The 12949-nt window shown below is 44.2% G+C and overlaps 2 pseudogenes; one reads left to right on the forward strand and one right to left on the reverse strand.

The window, feature by feature from the left end:
- Positions 1 to 7288: 7288 nt before the first annotated feature.
- LOC134936038 (5S ribosomal RNA) lies at positions 7289 to 7407 on the reverse strand (annotated as a pseudogene).
- Positions 7408 to 9531: 2124 nt separating this feature from the next.
- On the forward strand, positions 9532 to 9650 carry LOC134936043 (5S ribosomal RNA; annotated as a pseudogene).
- The last annotated feature ends 3299 nt before the right edge of the window (positions 9651 to 12949 follow it).

Below are 12949 nucleotides of genomic sequence, written 5' to 3' on the forward strand. Positions count from 1 at the left end.
GTGTGCTTACAAGGGTAATATAAATTCACAGTATTCATTGTAAAAAGAGGAAAACAAATTACATAAATATACTTAAAAAAACAAAATTAATTCAGGAAAACCAGGGGTTGTGTGCTCTCAGTTCTCAAATGTTCACTTAATTTTATCAAAGGACACCCAGGGATAAAACAGACATGCAGTCCCAGAAAATAAGATAAAAGGCAGTATGCGCTTTCCAAATGGGGAATAGACTGCCAAGGCCACCAGACGGCTACAAATGTGTTGCCCATTCTACGAATGTAGTCCTGACAACTTTGTGAACAGAGAACATATATTTTCCAATGGAAAATGTGATAGGCCTCCAAAAGCATTACACTCCCTAAAGCAGAGCAAGGGAATATAATACTCAAGTTCTGTAAAGTTTTGCATCAGTTTGCAATGTAAATAAACGAAATAAATAATTTGTCCTCCAGGTGGTCCTGTCAGCTTAGTGAGAAATTTCTGCAGCACCCACTTACAGACTACATACACAAATAAGTAAAACAAGAAAAAAAAAAGACTTACACTTCAAGACAATATAGGACAAATAAAGGGTGTATAAAAACATAGCTGCATCTGCAGGTGACACTGAATTGAGTTTTAGGGTGGCAGAAAACTGATGGATCTGGTGCGGTCGAAGGGAGTATAGAGTAGAAGTTGGTTTAAGTAAGAGAAGAAAGGCACAAGAGGCAGGAGGGCCCTGTTCCTGAGTGCTTACATTCTAATGGGGAGGGGCAGACAGATGGGTGACACAGATTGGTTAGACAGTGAGCTTGAGTAGGCTGGGTTTGGTGAAGAAGTGGGTCTTGAGAGCTTGTTTAAAGTTTTGTAGAGAGGTGGAGAATTTTATAGAGAGAGGTAGAGAATTACAGAGATAGGGAATATTGGTGGTAGAAGTGGCAGGAAGTACAGAAATCAGTGGGCAGGAGAGGCGACATGCATTAGTGGAGCAAAGAGGACAGGGAGATAAGGTCAGAGATGTAAATGGGAAAGGAGTGGTTGAGGGCTTTGTGAGTGAGTGTGAGAAGCTTGAATTGGATTCTGAAAGGGAAGGAGAGCCAATGAAGGACTTATAAGAGAGGGAGGTGGACATAGGGGGTAATTCCAAGTTGATCGCAGCAGGAATTTTTTTAGCAGTTAAGCAAAACCATGTGCACTGCAGGGGAGGCAGATATAACATGTGCAGAAAGAGTTAGATTTGGGTGGGTTATTTTGTTTCTGTGCAGGGTAAATACTGGCTGCTTTATTTTTACACTGCAATATAGATTGCAAATTGAACACGCCACACCCAAATCTAACTCACGCCACACCCAAATCTAACTCACATGTTAAATCTGCCTCCCCTGCAGTGCACATGGTTTTGCCCAACTGCTAACAATATTCCTGCTGCGATCAACTTGGAATTACCCCCATAGTTTGTTTGGTGTGAAAGATGAGCTAGGCTGCAGCACTGATGATAGATTGGAGTGAAGAGAGGTCTTTGTCAGGAATTCCACATAGGAGAAGATTACACTAGTCCAGTCTAGAGATGATCAGTGAGTGGATAAGGGTCTTAGTTGCATCCTGAGTGAGAAAGGGTCTGATTCTGGAACTATTTTTGAGATGAAAACGGCAGGTTTGTGAGGGAATAGTCAAGGTTTACTCCAAGACAGTATACTTAGGGGCTAGCAGAGAGCGTAGTGCCATCAATACATAATGAAATTGTGGGAGGTGAGGTTGTGCGGCAGGGTGGGAAGACGATCAGCTCAATCTTAGACATGTTAAGTTTAAGAAAGTGCTGGGACATCCAAGAAGAGATAGCAGAGAGACAGTTGGAGATACGAGTGAGGAGAGTAGGGGAAAGGTCAGGGGTGGAAAGGAAGATTTTAGTATCATCAGCATAGAGATGATATTGTAAGACAAAAGAGCTAGTGAGCTCACCTAAAGAGAATGTATACAGAAAAAAAGCAGAGGACCAAAAATAGAAACTTGGGGGACACCTACTGTTATTAGAAATGAAGTTGGGGGGGTAGTCATGAGAGAAGACAGAGAAGGAACAGTCAGAGAGGTAGGAGGACAACCAGGTGAGGGCAGTTTCATGCAGACCAAGGGATTGAAGTATTTGCAGAAGGAGAGAGTGATCCGCAGAGTCAAAAGCAGCAGAGACTTCAAGGAGAATAAGCAGAGATTAGTGGCCCTTGGATTTAGCAGCAAGGAGGTCATTGCAGACTTTTATTAGAGCAGTTTCAGAGGAGTGGAGAGCATAGAGTGGAATGGGTCAAGCAGTGAGTGGGAGGAGAGAAAGGCAGTAAGGTGGTTGTAGATAATATGTTTGAGGTGTTTGGAGGCAAAATGGAGGAGAGAAATGGTTATTTAGATCAAGCGTAGCTTTTAAGAATAGGGGAGATGAGTGCATGCTTGAAGGCAAAGAAGACAGTGCCTGATGAGAGGGAGAGATTGACGAGGTGGGCAAGATGGGAACAGGTAAAAGAAGAGAGTTAGTGGAGGAGGTGGGAGGGGATGGGGTCATGTGGTAAGGTGAGGTGGAGGGGGGGAGGATGGATGAGGGCCATGACCTCCTCACCAGATACATGGTAAAAATGTCAGGGTTGGTAAGAAGGAGGGAAGGGGTGGTAGGGGAAAAGAGGTGGCTGGTTGCTGATGATCTGTGGGATATGATGTCCTGATATATGCAACGTGATGTAATGGCTTCTGAGATCACCTTAGTTGTGGGATTCTGTCTGATCTCTGACTTTTTTAAAGGGGCAATCACTTACTGTATTAGGCTTGGTTTTGCATTATAAGTGATTGCACCTTTAAAAAAAATGTCAGAGATTGTCCGACATCCCACAACTCCAGTGATCTCGGACACCATTACATCCCATTGCATATGGTGAGTGAAGACCAGATCCAGTGAGCTCTCATTCACATGGAGAGTGAGGAGCAGTGACGTGTGGTGAGGTCAATCACTGGGGAGGCACTGGCCAAAATTCAGTACCTCCTCGGCTCTCAGTGTAGACAAGTCACCCCCTCCCCACCCCTGAGCAGCAGCCAACCTTGCTTACTTAGTTCTCCCTACACCCAGCAACACTACTGTGCTCCTCGTTCATTCCCTCCCCATGCATCAGCAGCAGCCAGAAGCCGACCTCACCCACTCCAGCAGCAGCCTTCAAACTTCCACCTCCCAGGCTCTGCCCCTTCTCCCTGCACCCAGAAGCATCACTACTCACCCACCGATTGTATGATCCAGTAGGGGCCAGGGCAAGGGCATCATCTTCAGATTCATTTGGCGTCCTCCTCGTGACTTGCTGGGTGCCTGGACCGCAACACCTTTGTCCTTGTGATCACAGTGGCTGGCCTGGATGGGACTTCCTGCTAGTTGCCTCAGTCCCTGTAGTGATGCATTGCCTTCAGCAGCGCTGACTCTGTCTGCCTCCTCCGGGTCCCGAACAAAAAGCTTGACTGTCACTGAGCCCAGCACGTTAGTTGGGCTGATCGTACAAGCCTGCCCAGGGTAGAGAAGACTGGCAGCTATGGCAACCAAGCAGGGAGGGTCAGGCAGCAGTGTGTCATGCCCCCTCTGGATCTATCCCTGCATCTGCTATCAAAGCCCTGTCATTGAGGCAGAGTTAGATGTTGTTTTTCCAGTGGGCTTTTCCTGCATTCGGCTGTGGCTCTGCCCACCCCGTTTCATACAGTTTATAATGGTGAGTTTGAGGCAGCGTTCAAGTATGGCTAGTTTTTTTACTACAAAAAAAGAGTAGAATTATACAAAGAAGTTAGTTAGAACACAGAATTTGTATTATACCTGTATATATCTACTTTGTATTATACTAATCATCAGATCAGAATATGACAGGGGAGGCTCTGCCTTCCCTGCCTCCCTGACTGCACGTCCCTGGTGCGGAGGTACACTGGAGACCAAGTGAAGATGTGGGGTTAATGAGTCTAGAGACAGAAGATTTTGTGGGGATTTCAGTTGTGATGTTGAAATCATCTAAGATAATGGAGGGAATGTCAGAAGAGAGGAAGTGAGGAAGCCAGGAAGTAAAGTTGTCACGGATTTTGGAGGGAATGCCAAGGGGATGGTAAATGACAGCTACTTGAAGATAAATAGGTTGGAAGAGGCGCATAGCATGGACCTCAAATGTAGAGAATGTAAGGGATGGTTCTGGGGGTATGAGTAAGTAGGAGTAGCTAGAGTGTGACCACAACACCACCACAATGGCAACTCCCAGGTCTGGGCGTGTGTGAGAATGTGAGACCCCCAGCAGAAAGAGCAGCAGGATAATGTGTCAGAGGGGGTAATTCAGGTTTCAGTAATGGCGAGGAGATTGTCGAAGTCGGAAAATATTACAGTACACACATCACATACAAACACCACATAGATGGCCTCCAGGCACGTACTTATTCGGCCGTGCGTGCACATATTTGCAAATTGCGTATGATCGCTCACGCGGTCGTGCGTGTTAGCAAGTGGTATGAGAAATTACGGAGGCATTTGTACTCGCATGGAAAAGCCACAAAGACATATCATATATTTAATCCATATATTGCATAAATCACCCACTGTCTGCTCATCCTTCTAATAGCATGAAGATGGTTCGCACATAAATTATCCTCCCAGATACTCAAATACAATGTACCAGATGGCCTTAATTACGCAAAGCTTTGAAATCCTATGAAGAAGGCAAATACCTTTGGTTACCCCCATTGTTATAGAGTTGTCCAGTATCTGTCGACGACAATAAATACTGGATTGTCACTGTCTTATCTGAAGACAGGACAAACAGAAAGACAATATCCAGGAACCTAGGTTGACTGAAGAGAAACTCAATTAGCAATAGCTAACAAATTACAAACCAGACATTTAGAAATCTGAGGTAATAACATTCATAGTCTAAACTCTTGGAGATATATATATATATACACACATAGAATTGAGCGGCACTCTCAGGACTTTAACAAAGAATGGGTCCTCAGCCCATCATAAGTTTGCAACGTTTCGGTAATTTTATTTCAACCGTCGTCAGGCATAATAACATATAAGCAGACATTCTTACCTTTAAATAACACACAGAAAACACGTGAACTGGCCATAGGATGCCCAGAGCCCTGGACTTCCTCTGACGTCCGTCAGAGTTGACCTCACCAATTAACATCAATAAACATCAATTAACACTTAACCCTTCACCGTGAGATAAACGGAACACTGGAGAGAAAAAAAACAGACATAAAATCTATATGAATGTCAGTGAATCCAGCAGATACGAGGAGACTTGCAAAAATACATCAGAGCAATTAATGAAACAATGATATCAATTATGGATATATAGAAAGAAAAACAGTTTTATAAATTCATAAAAAGCTGCTGAAAGATAATTACTCATTCAATCCGTTAGGAGTAAGAGTGTTCAGCTGATAAATCCAATGTGTCTCACGTTGTAATAATTTTTTATTTCTATCTCCACCTCTTTTATTTGCTGGGATGTGGTCAATCATTTTTGTCACAACTGAGGGCCTGAGCTGACGGGAGGCAGCCTCAGTTGTAGGGGCTGAGATGTACCGGAACCTGGGAGGTTGTATCAGACCCCTGGACATGTAAGTAACATAAATAATAACTGCCCGAAGGCGTGACCACGACAACTTGGATAAAAGTCAATGATGTTTATTATGACAACTCCGCAACACAGCAGCAGTAAAAGAAAACGTAAAAGTCAGCAAAGAATAAATACAGTTCCTGGGTACTACAGGATGGCAGGAGCCACAGGGCACTGGTAGTGTGAGATAGTTCTTATGATCTTCTAGATGGAAAGTCCTTACCAGGCCCGACTGTAGCAATGGAGATAACCCAGGATTGTGCCAGCTGGTGTTCCAGGAAAAGCTGGGTTGCTGAAGATAAAACAGCTGCTGTGGATACTGGCTGGAACCAGACTGTTGTTAGCACGGAGTGGATACTGGCTGGAACCAGTTAAATAATAAATGAACTTGGGAGCGATGAAATATGAACTGAAATGTAGAACTTGAGAGCGGAGAAATAATAATACCGGTGGAGAGTGGTAAAGTGTAGAAAGGACACCGGCCCTTTAAGGGAAGCTGTACTCTGCTGGAAGCTAAGCTGGAAGCAGGTAATGTTGTAGCTGGAAACAGATGAATCCACAATGGATTGGAGAGTCAGGCTACACCGCAGGTGGAATGCTGGTGTGGGTCTCTATGGTGGAAGTCTTGAGACAGGAGCTGGAACCTGGAAGACAATCACAGGAGAAAGACAAACAGGAACTAGGTTTGACAACCAAAGCACTGACGCCTTCCTTGCTCAGGCACAGTGTATTTATACCTGCAGCAAGGAAGGGATTGGCTAGGCAATTATGCAGATTATCAATACTGAGAACAGATTGGTGGAAATGATCAGCTGACAGAATCCAAGATGGCTGCGCCCATGCAGACACTTGGAGGGAAGTTTGGTTTGTAATCCATGTGGTAATGAAAACAGTAATGGCGGCGCCGGCCACCGGAGACAGGAGGCGCCAGGCTGACAGATGCACATCCAACCACGCGGACACAGCGGAGGCCGCGGCTGACGTAATCGCCACTCAGACACTCTGCATGCAGAAGTTCAGGGACGGCGGCGGAGGCCGCGGGAGACGCCATGCCAGGTGTAATATGGCGTTTACTGTGACAGCGTCCCAGAGTGACAGGAGAGGATACAGGAATGTACACATCAGGATAACAGATGGGATCCGGTCCTGGAGCGCTGAGCCAGCCTTAGGAGGCATCTGATGGCAAAATGTAACAAAAGGAGAAAAAAGTATGACTCTTGTTTGGGCGCACTCTTGTTGTATCGTGTTGTCTATTGATTAGTGATGTGTATAAAAATATAGTCAAATCTTTATTTCTACTCATAAAATAAATGGGAACTCAGCACAAAAGAAAAAATCAGTGATTAAGTTTAACATAAATGGATAGTAGCATTCCAAATGATGAAACAAAAATTGTATTTTTCTGAAATTAGAAATGTTCAGATCTTATTTTATGCTCAGATAAATGCATATTGGAAGATAGCTACATACCATGCTGCTTCCGTCTGCTAAAGATCTGTACAAACTGTGTTGTATTGATAAAGCCCTAAGTAGGGATGATTTCAAGTGAGGGACTACACCCTGACTGAGATCTAGCCCTGATAATTCAAGTCCTTATTGGAGATGGAGATGAGATATGAACACAATGAGGTGCTAAGAATAAGTGAAAGTGGTGATCCTGCTGTTAGTGTTATCTCACAGGGAATGCAGCCTTCCTACTGCACTGGGTATTCCCTAGTGGTCGCCCAACTAGGTACTGACCTAGCCCACCTCCGTTTAGCTTCCAAGATCAGACGAGATTGGGCGTGAGCGTAGGGGTATGGTAGTAGGAAGATTTGCCCTGTGCCACTAATGAGAGTGCACCGAAACAGAAGATGGATTGCCCTCTGAGAGGGGAATGGAGGAAAAGAAGAGATGGGGGGGGGGGGAAGAAGGAAAGGATAGATATTGGAGCGTGAATCTGCTGTCCTCGTTAGACGGGAGAGACGTGTCCCCAGGGGGACGCGTTCACCAGAATCGTGGATGAGAGTTCACGGAAAAAAGAATTGGATGAAAAAAGAAGAAAAAAAGGAGAAAAAGAGAAAGAGAGGGAATTGCATGGACATGGGAATCACTGTAATAAATAGCAATATCAAGCAAGAGCCAATCATGCCGTGTGTGAATTTGAGAATGTTAACACTGAGGATATTTGGGCAGGAGGAAGAGAGATATTGAAAAACCTCCTGCTGAGGGTCAAATTACCGGCAGAGGACTTGGTGCAAAATCACACACCACTGCTAGTCCTAAACGTGTACCTTAAATTGTACAGTAAGACGCCAGTAATGGTGAAGACCCTATTGGTCAGCTTTAAACACACTAGATCATACGCCCAAAGGCATATTGGGTTATACTGAATTCAGTCAAAAGAACCCCATGCAGTTTGTAAATTATCAGATAGTCAACACAATGTATCAAAGACTTATTATGATTGTACTGATTTCAGTCTTCGGACATATATGCAATTTGGTCAGAAAAATATGATATATACAGGACTCAGAATTATAGCACAGTGAAATCATGAAAACACACAGTTTGAGATTTTGGAGCAGATATGGCTGCGTGACCACACAAAATTAAATGTGTGTGTACCTGAGGAAATCTGCATTCATTCAATGAGGGGTTTTACCCGCATCTAACAGAGTAAGGATGAAACATCAAAAATAATATTTGGTGAAACACAACATGGTTACATATCACTAAAAGCTTAATTATAATGCCCCTGGGAAGATCCAGTAGTGTTATGCGATAAAGAGGTCTCACTTAAGCAAATGATAAATAAATTAGAACCAGGAAAATAAATAGTTAAATGCAGGTAAATGTCGAATATCACCCATGCAGTCTTCAGGTGGGAGGGGGTCCGCTGAAGACTGCATGGGTGATATTCGACATTTACCTGCATTTAACTATTTATTTTCCTGGTTCTAATTTATTTATCATTTGCTTAAGTGAGACCTCTTTATCGCATAACACTACTGGATCTTCCCAGGGGCATTATAATTAAGCTTTTAGTGATATGTAACCATGTTGTGTTTCACCAAATATTATTTTTGATGTTTCATCCTTACTCTGTTAGATGCGGGTAAAACCCCTCATTGAATGAATGCAGATTTCCTCAGGTACACACACATTTAATTTTGTGTGGTCACGCAGCCATATCTGCTCCAAAATCTCAAACTGTGTGTTTTCATGATTTCACTGTGCTATAATTCTGAGTCCTGTATATATCATATTTTTCTGACCAAATTGCATATATGTCCGAAGACTGAAATCAGTACAATCATAATAAGTCTTTGATACATTGTGTTGACTATCTGATAATTTACAAACTGCATGGGGTTCTTTTGACTGAATTCAGTATAACCCAATATGCCTTTGGGCGTATGATCTAGTGTGTTTAAAGCTGACCAATAGGGTCTTCACCATTACTGGCGTCTTACTGTACAATTTAAGGTACACGTTTAGGACTAGCAGTGGTGTGTGATTTTGCACCAAGTCCTCTGCCGGTAATTTGACCCTCAGCAGGAGGTTTTTCAATATCTCTCTTCCTCCTGCCCAAATATCCTCAGTGTTAACATTCTCAAATTCACACACGGCATGATTGGCTCTTGCTTGATATTGCTATTTATTACAGTGATTCCCATGTCCATGCAATTCCCTCTCTTTCTCTTTTTCTCCTTTTTTTCTTCTTTTTTCATCCAATTCTTTTTTCCGTGAACTCTCATCCACGATTCTGGTGAACGCGTCCCCCTGGGGACACGTCTCTCCCGTCTAACGAGGACAGCAGATTCACGCTCCAATATCTATCCTTTCCTTCTTCCCCCCCCCCCCCCCATCTCTTCTTTTCCTCCATTCCCCTCTCAGAGGGCAATCCATCTTCTGTTTCGGTGCACTCTCATTAGTGGCACAGGGCAAATCTTCCTACTACCATACCCCTACGCTCACGCCCAATCTCGTCTGATCTTGGAAGCTAAACGGAGGTGGGCTAGGTCAGTACCTAGTTGGGCGACCACTAGGGAATACCCAGTGCAGTAGGAAGGCTGCATTCCCTGTGAGATAACACTAACAGCAGGATCACCACTTTCACTTATTCTTAGCACCTCATTGTGTTCATATCTCATCTCCATCTCCAATAAGGACTTGAATTATCAGGGCTAGATCTCAGTCAGGGTGTAGTCCCTCACTTGAAATCATCCCTACTTAGGGCTTTATCAATACAAACACAGTTTGTACAGATCTTTAGCAGACGGAAGCAGCATGGTATGTAGCTATCTTCCAATATGCATTTATCTGAGCATAAAATAAGATCTGAACATTTCTAATTTCAGAAAAATACAATTTTTGTTTCATCATTTGGAATGCTACTATCCATTTATGTTAAACTTAATCACTGATTTTTTCTTTTGTGCTGAGTTCCCATTTATTTTATGAGTAGAAATAAAGATTTGACTATATTTTTATACACATCACTAATCAATAGACAACACGATACAACAAGAGTGCGCCCAAACAAGAGTCATACTTTTTTCTCCTTTTGTTACATTTTGCCTTCTCTTTGACTCGGGGCGCACCGCCATATGGACAGATGGGAATAATGTTTATTTAATATTATTGTCCGATTTTTGGTTTAAGTATCATTATCTCATATATATCTAAAAAACAGGCCGGTGCAGGATAAACCTTCCCCCTTTTTGGAGGCATCTGATGGGTAAGAAATGGCGTCCAGATACCCGGATCGTGACAGCACCCCCCCCTTTAGGAGTGGCCCCAGGACACTTCTTTGGCTTTTGAGGAAACTTGGAATGGAATCTCCGGACCAAGGCAGGAGCATGGACATCAGAAGCATTGGTCCATGAACGTTCCTCAGGACCATAACCCTTCCAGTCAATAAGATATTGTAGTTGACCGTAACGGTGACGTGAGTCCAGGATCTTGGCCACTTCATACTCAACGCCTCGTTGAGTTTGGACTTTCGGAGTTGGAGGAAGTGAGGAATGAAACCGATTCAAGATCAGCGGTTTCAACAGGGAAACATGGAATGTCCTGGGTATTTTTAAGAAGGGAGGCAACTGGAGTCTGTAAGCAACAGGATTGATGACTTGTTCAATCTTGAAAGGACCGATATAGCGAGGTGCAAACTTCATACTGGGAACTCTTAACCTCAAATTCTTCGTGGATAACCATACCCGATCACCCACCTTGAGAGCAGGAACTGCTCGACGCTTCTTATCCGCAAACTTCTTGTACCTGAACGATGCCTTGAGCAGAGCTGATCGTACGCTCTTCCAGATATTGGCAAACTGATGCAAGGTGATATCCACTGCGGGAACAGAAGTTGCTGGAAGCGGTTGGAACTCAGGGACTTTAGGGTGGAATCCAAAGTTAGTGAAGAATGGTGTTGAAGCAGATGAAGAATGATACTGGTTGTTATGACAGAACTCGGCCCAGGGAAGTAATTGAACCCAGTCATCTTGAGAGGAGGACACATAGATGCGGAGGAAGGCCTCCAAGTCCTGATTCACCCTCTCGGTTTGACCATTGGTCTGAGGATGGTAAGCCGTGGAAAACTTTAGCTTGACTTGGAGGACTTGACATAAACTTCGCCAGAATTTGGCTGTGAATTGAACTCCTCGATCAGAGATAATTTCTTCAGGAAGACCGTGGAGTCGGAAGATCTCTTGTATGAATACTTGAGCCAACTTGGAAGCTGACGGAAGACCGGTGAGAGGAATGAAGTGTGCCATCTTGGTGAACCGGTCAACTACCACCCAGATGGTATTGAACTTGTTGCACATGGGTAAGTCTGTAATGAAATCCATCGACAAGTGGGTCCATGGTCGACGGGGAACGGATAGTGGAACCAGTTGCCCCGCAGGCGACTGGCGGGATACTTTATGTTGGGCACACTTTGGGCAAGATGCAATAAACTCCAAGACGTCCTTTTTCAGAGTTGGCCACCAATAGGACCTAGAGATAAACTCCAGGGTTTTTTGGATACCTGTATGTCCGGCAAAACGGGAAGCATGGGCCCAATGCATGAGTTTCTTCCTTAGCATCGGCTTCACAAAACTTTTCCCTGATGGGGGCGTAGAGTCCATCCCTACCGTGGAGAATGCCAACGGATTTATAATAGGATGCTTGTCTGAAGACTCTGACTCATTTTCTTGCTCCCATGAGTGGGAAAGGGCATCGGCCTTGCGATTCTGAGAGCCCGGACAGAACTGGAGTTTAAAGTCGAACCTGGAAAAGAAAAGTGCCCATCTGGCCTGACGAGGGTTGAGACATTGTGCGCCCTTCAGGTATAAAAGGTTCTTGTGGTCTGTAAGTATGGTGATTGAATGAGAAGCTCCCTCCAACAGATACCTCCACTCTTCTAGAGCGAGCTTGATGGCTAGCAACTCCTGGTCGCCAATGGCATAGTTGCGCTCAGCTGGGGAGAACTTCCGGGAGAAGAAACTGCAAGGGTGTAAATGGCCATCTTTAGCCCTCTGAGATAACACCGCTCCTACTCCAACGGAGGAGGCATCCACCTCTAAGATGAAAGGAGAGTCGATGTCAGGCTGTTTCAGAACAGGCGCAGAGATGAACCTTTGTTTTAAAAGATGAAATGCTTGCATGGCTTCTTCAGACCACTTGGACGGGTTAGCACCCTTCTTAGTGAAAGCAGTAATAGGCGCCACAATGGTGGAAAAGTCTCGTATAAACTTTCGGTAATAGTTGGCGAACCCTAAGAACCTCTGGACCCCTTTGAGGGTTAAGGGTACCGGCCAATTTTGGATTGCTTGTAGTTTCTCAGGATCCATCTCTAGTCCGGAACCGGACACAATGTACCCTAGAAACGGAATGGACTTGACTTCAAAGACGCATTTTTCTAATTTGCAATAGAGATGATTGACACGGAGACGGGACAGAACCTCTTTAACCCAAAAACGATGTTCCTCTAAATCGTTGGCAAAAATGAGGATATCGTCTAGATAGACCACGACATGACGGTATAGAATGTCTCTGAAGATCTCATTGACAAAATGCTGGAAGACAGCTGGAGCATTGCTCAATCCGAAGGGCATGACGAGGTACTCATAATGTCCGTCACGGGTGTTAAAGGCGGTCTTCCACTCGTCACCCTCATGGATCCGGATGAGATTGTATGCACCTCGCAAGTCCAGCTTTGTAAAGATGGTAGCTCCGCTAACTCTGTCAAAGAGCTCAGTAATCAGGGGTAAAGGATAACGGTTCTTGATGGTAATGTCGTTCAAACCTCTGTAGTCGATGCACGGCCGCAGACCACCATCTTTCTTTTTTACAAAAAAGAAGCCTGCGCCGGCTGGAGAAGAAGA

The sequence above is a fragment of the Pseudophryne corroboree genome, chromosome 1, assembly GCF_028390025.1.
Source record: "Pseudophryne corroboree isolate aPseCor3 chromosome 1, aPseCor3.hap2, whole genome shotgun sequence".
In the NCBI taxonomy this organism is placed as follows: Eukaryota; Metazoa; Chordata; class Amphibia; order Anura; family Myobatrachidae; genus Pseudophryne; species Pseudophryne corroboree.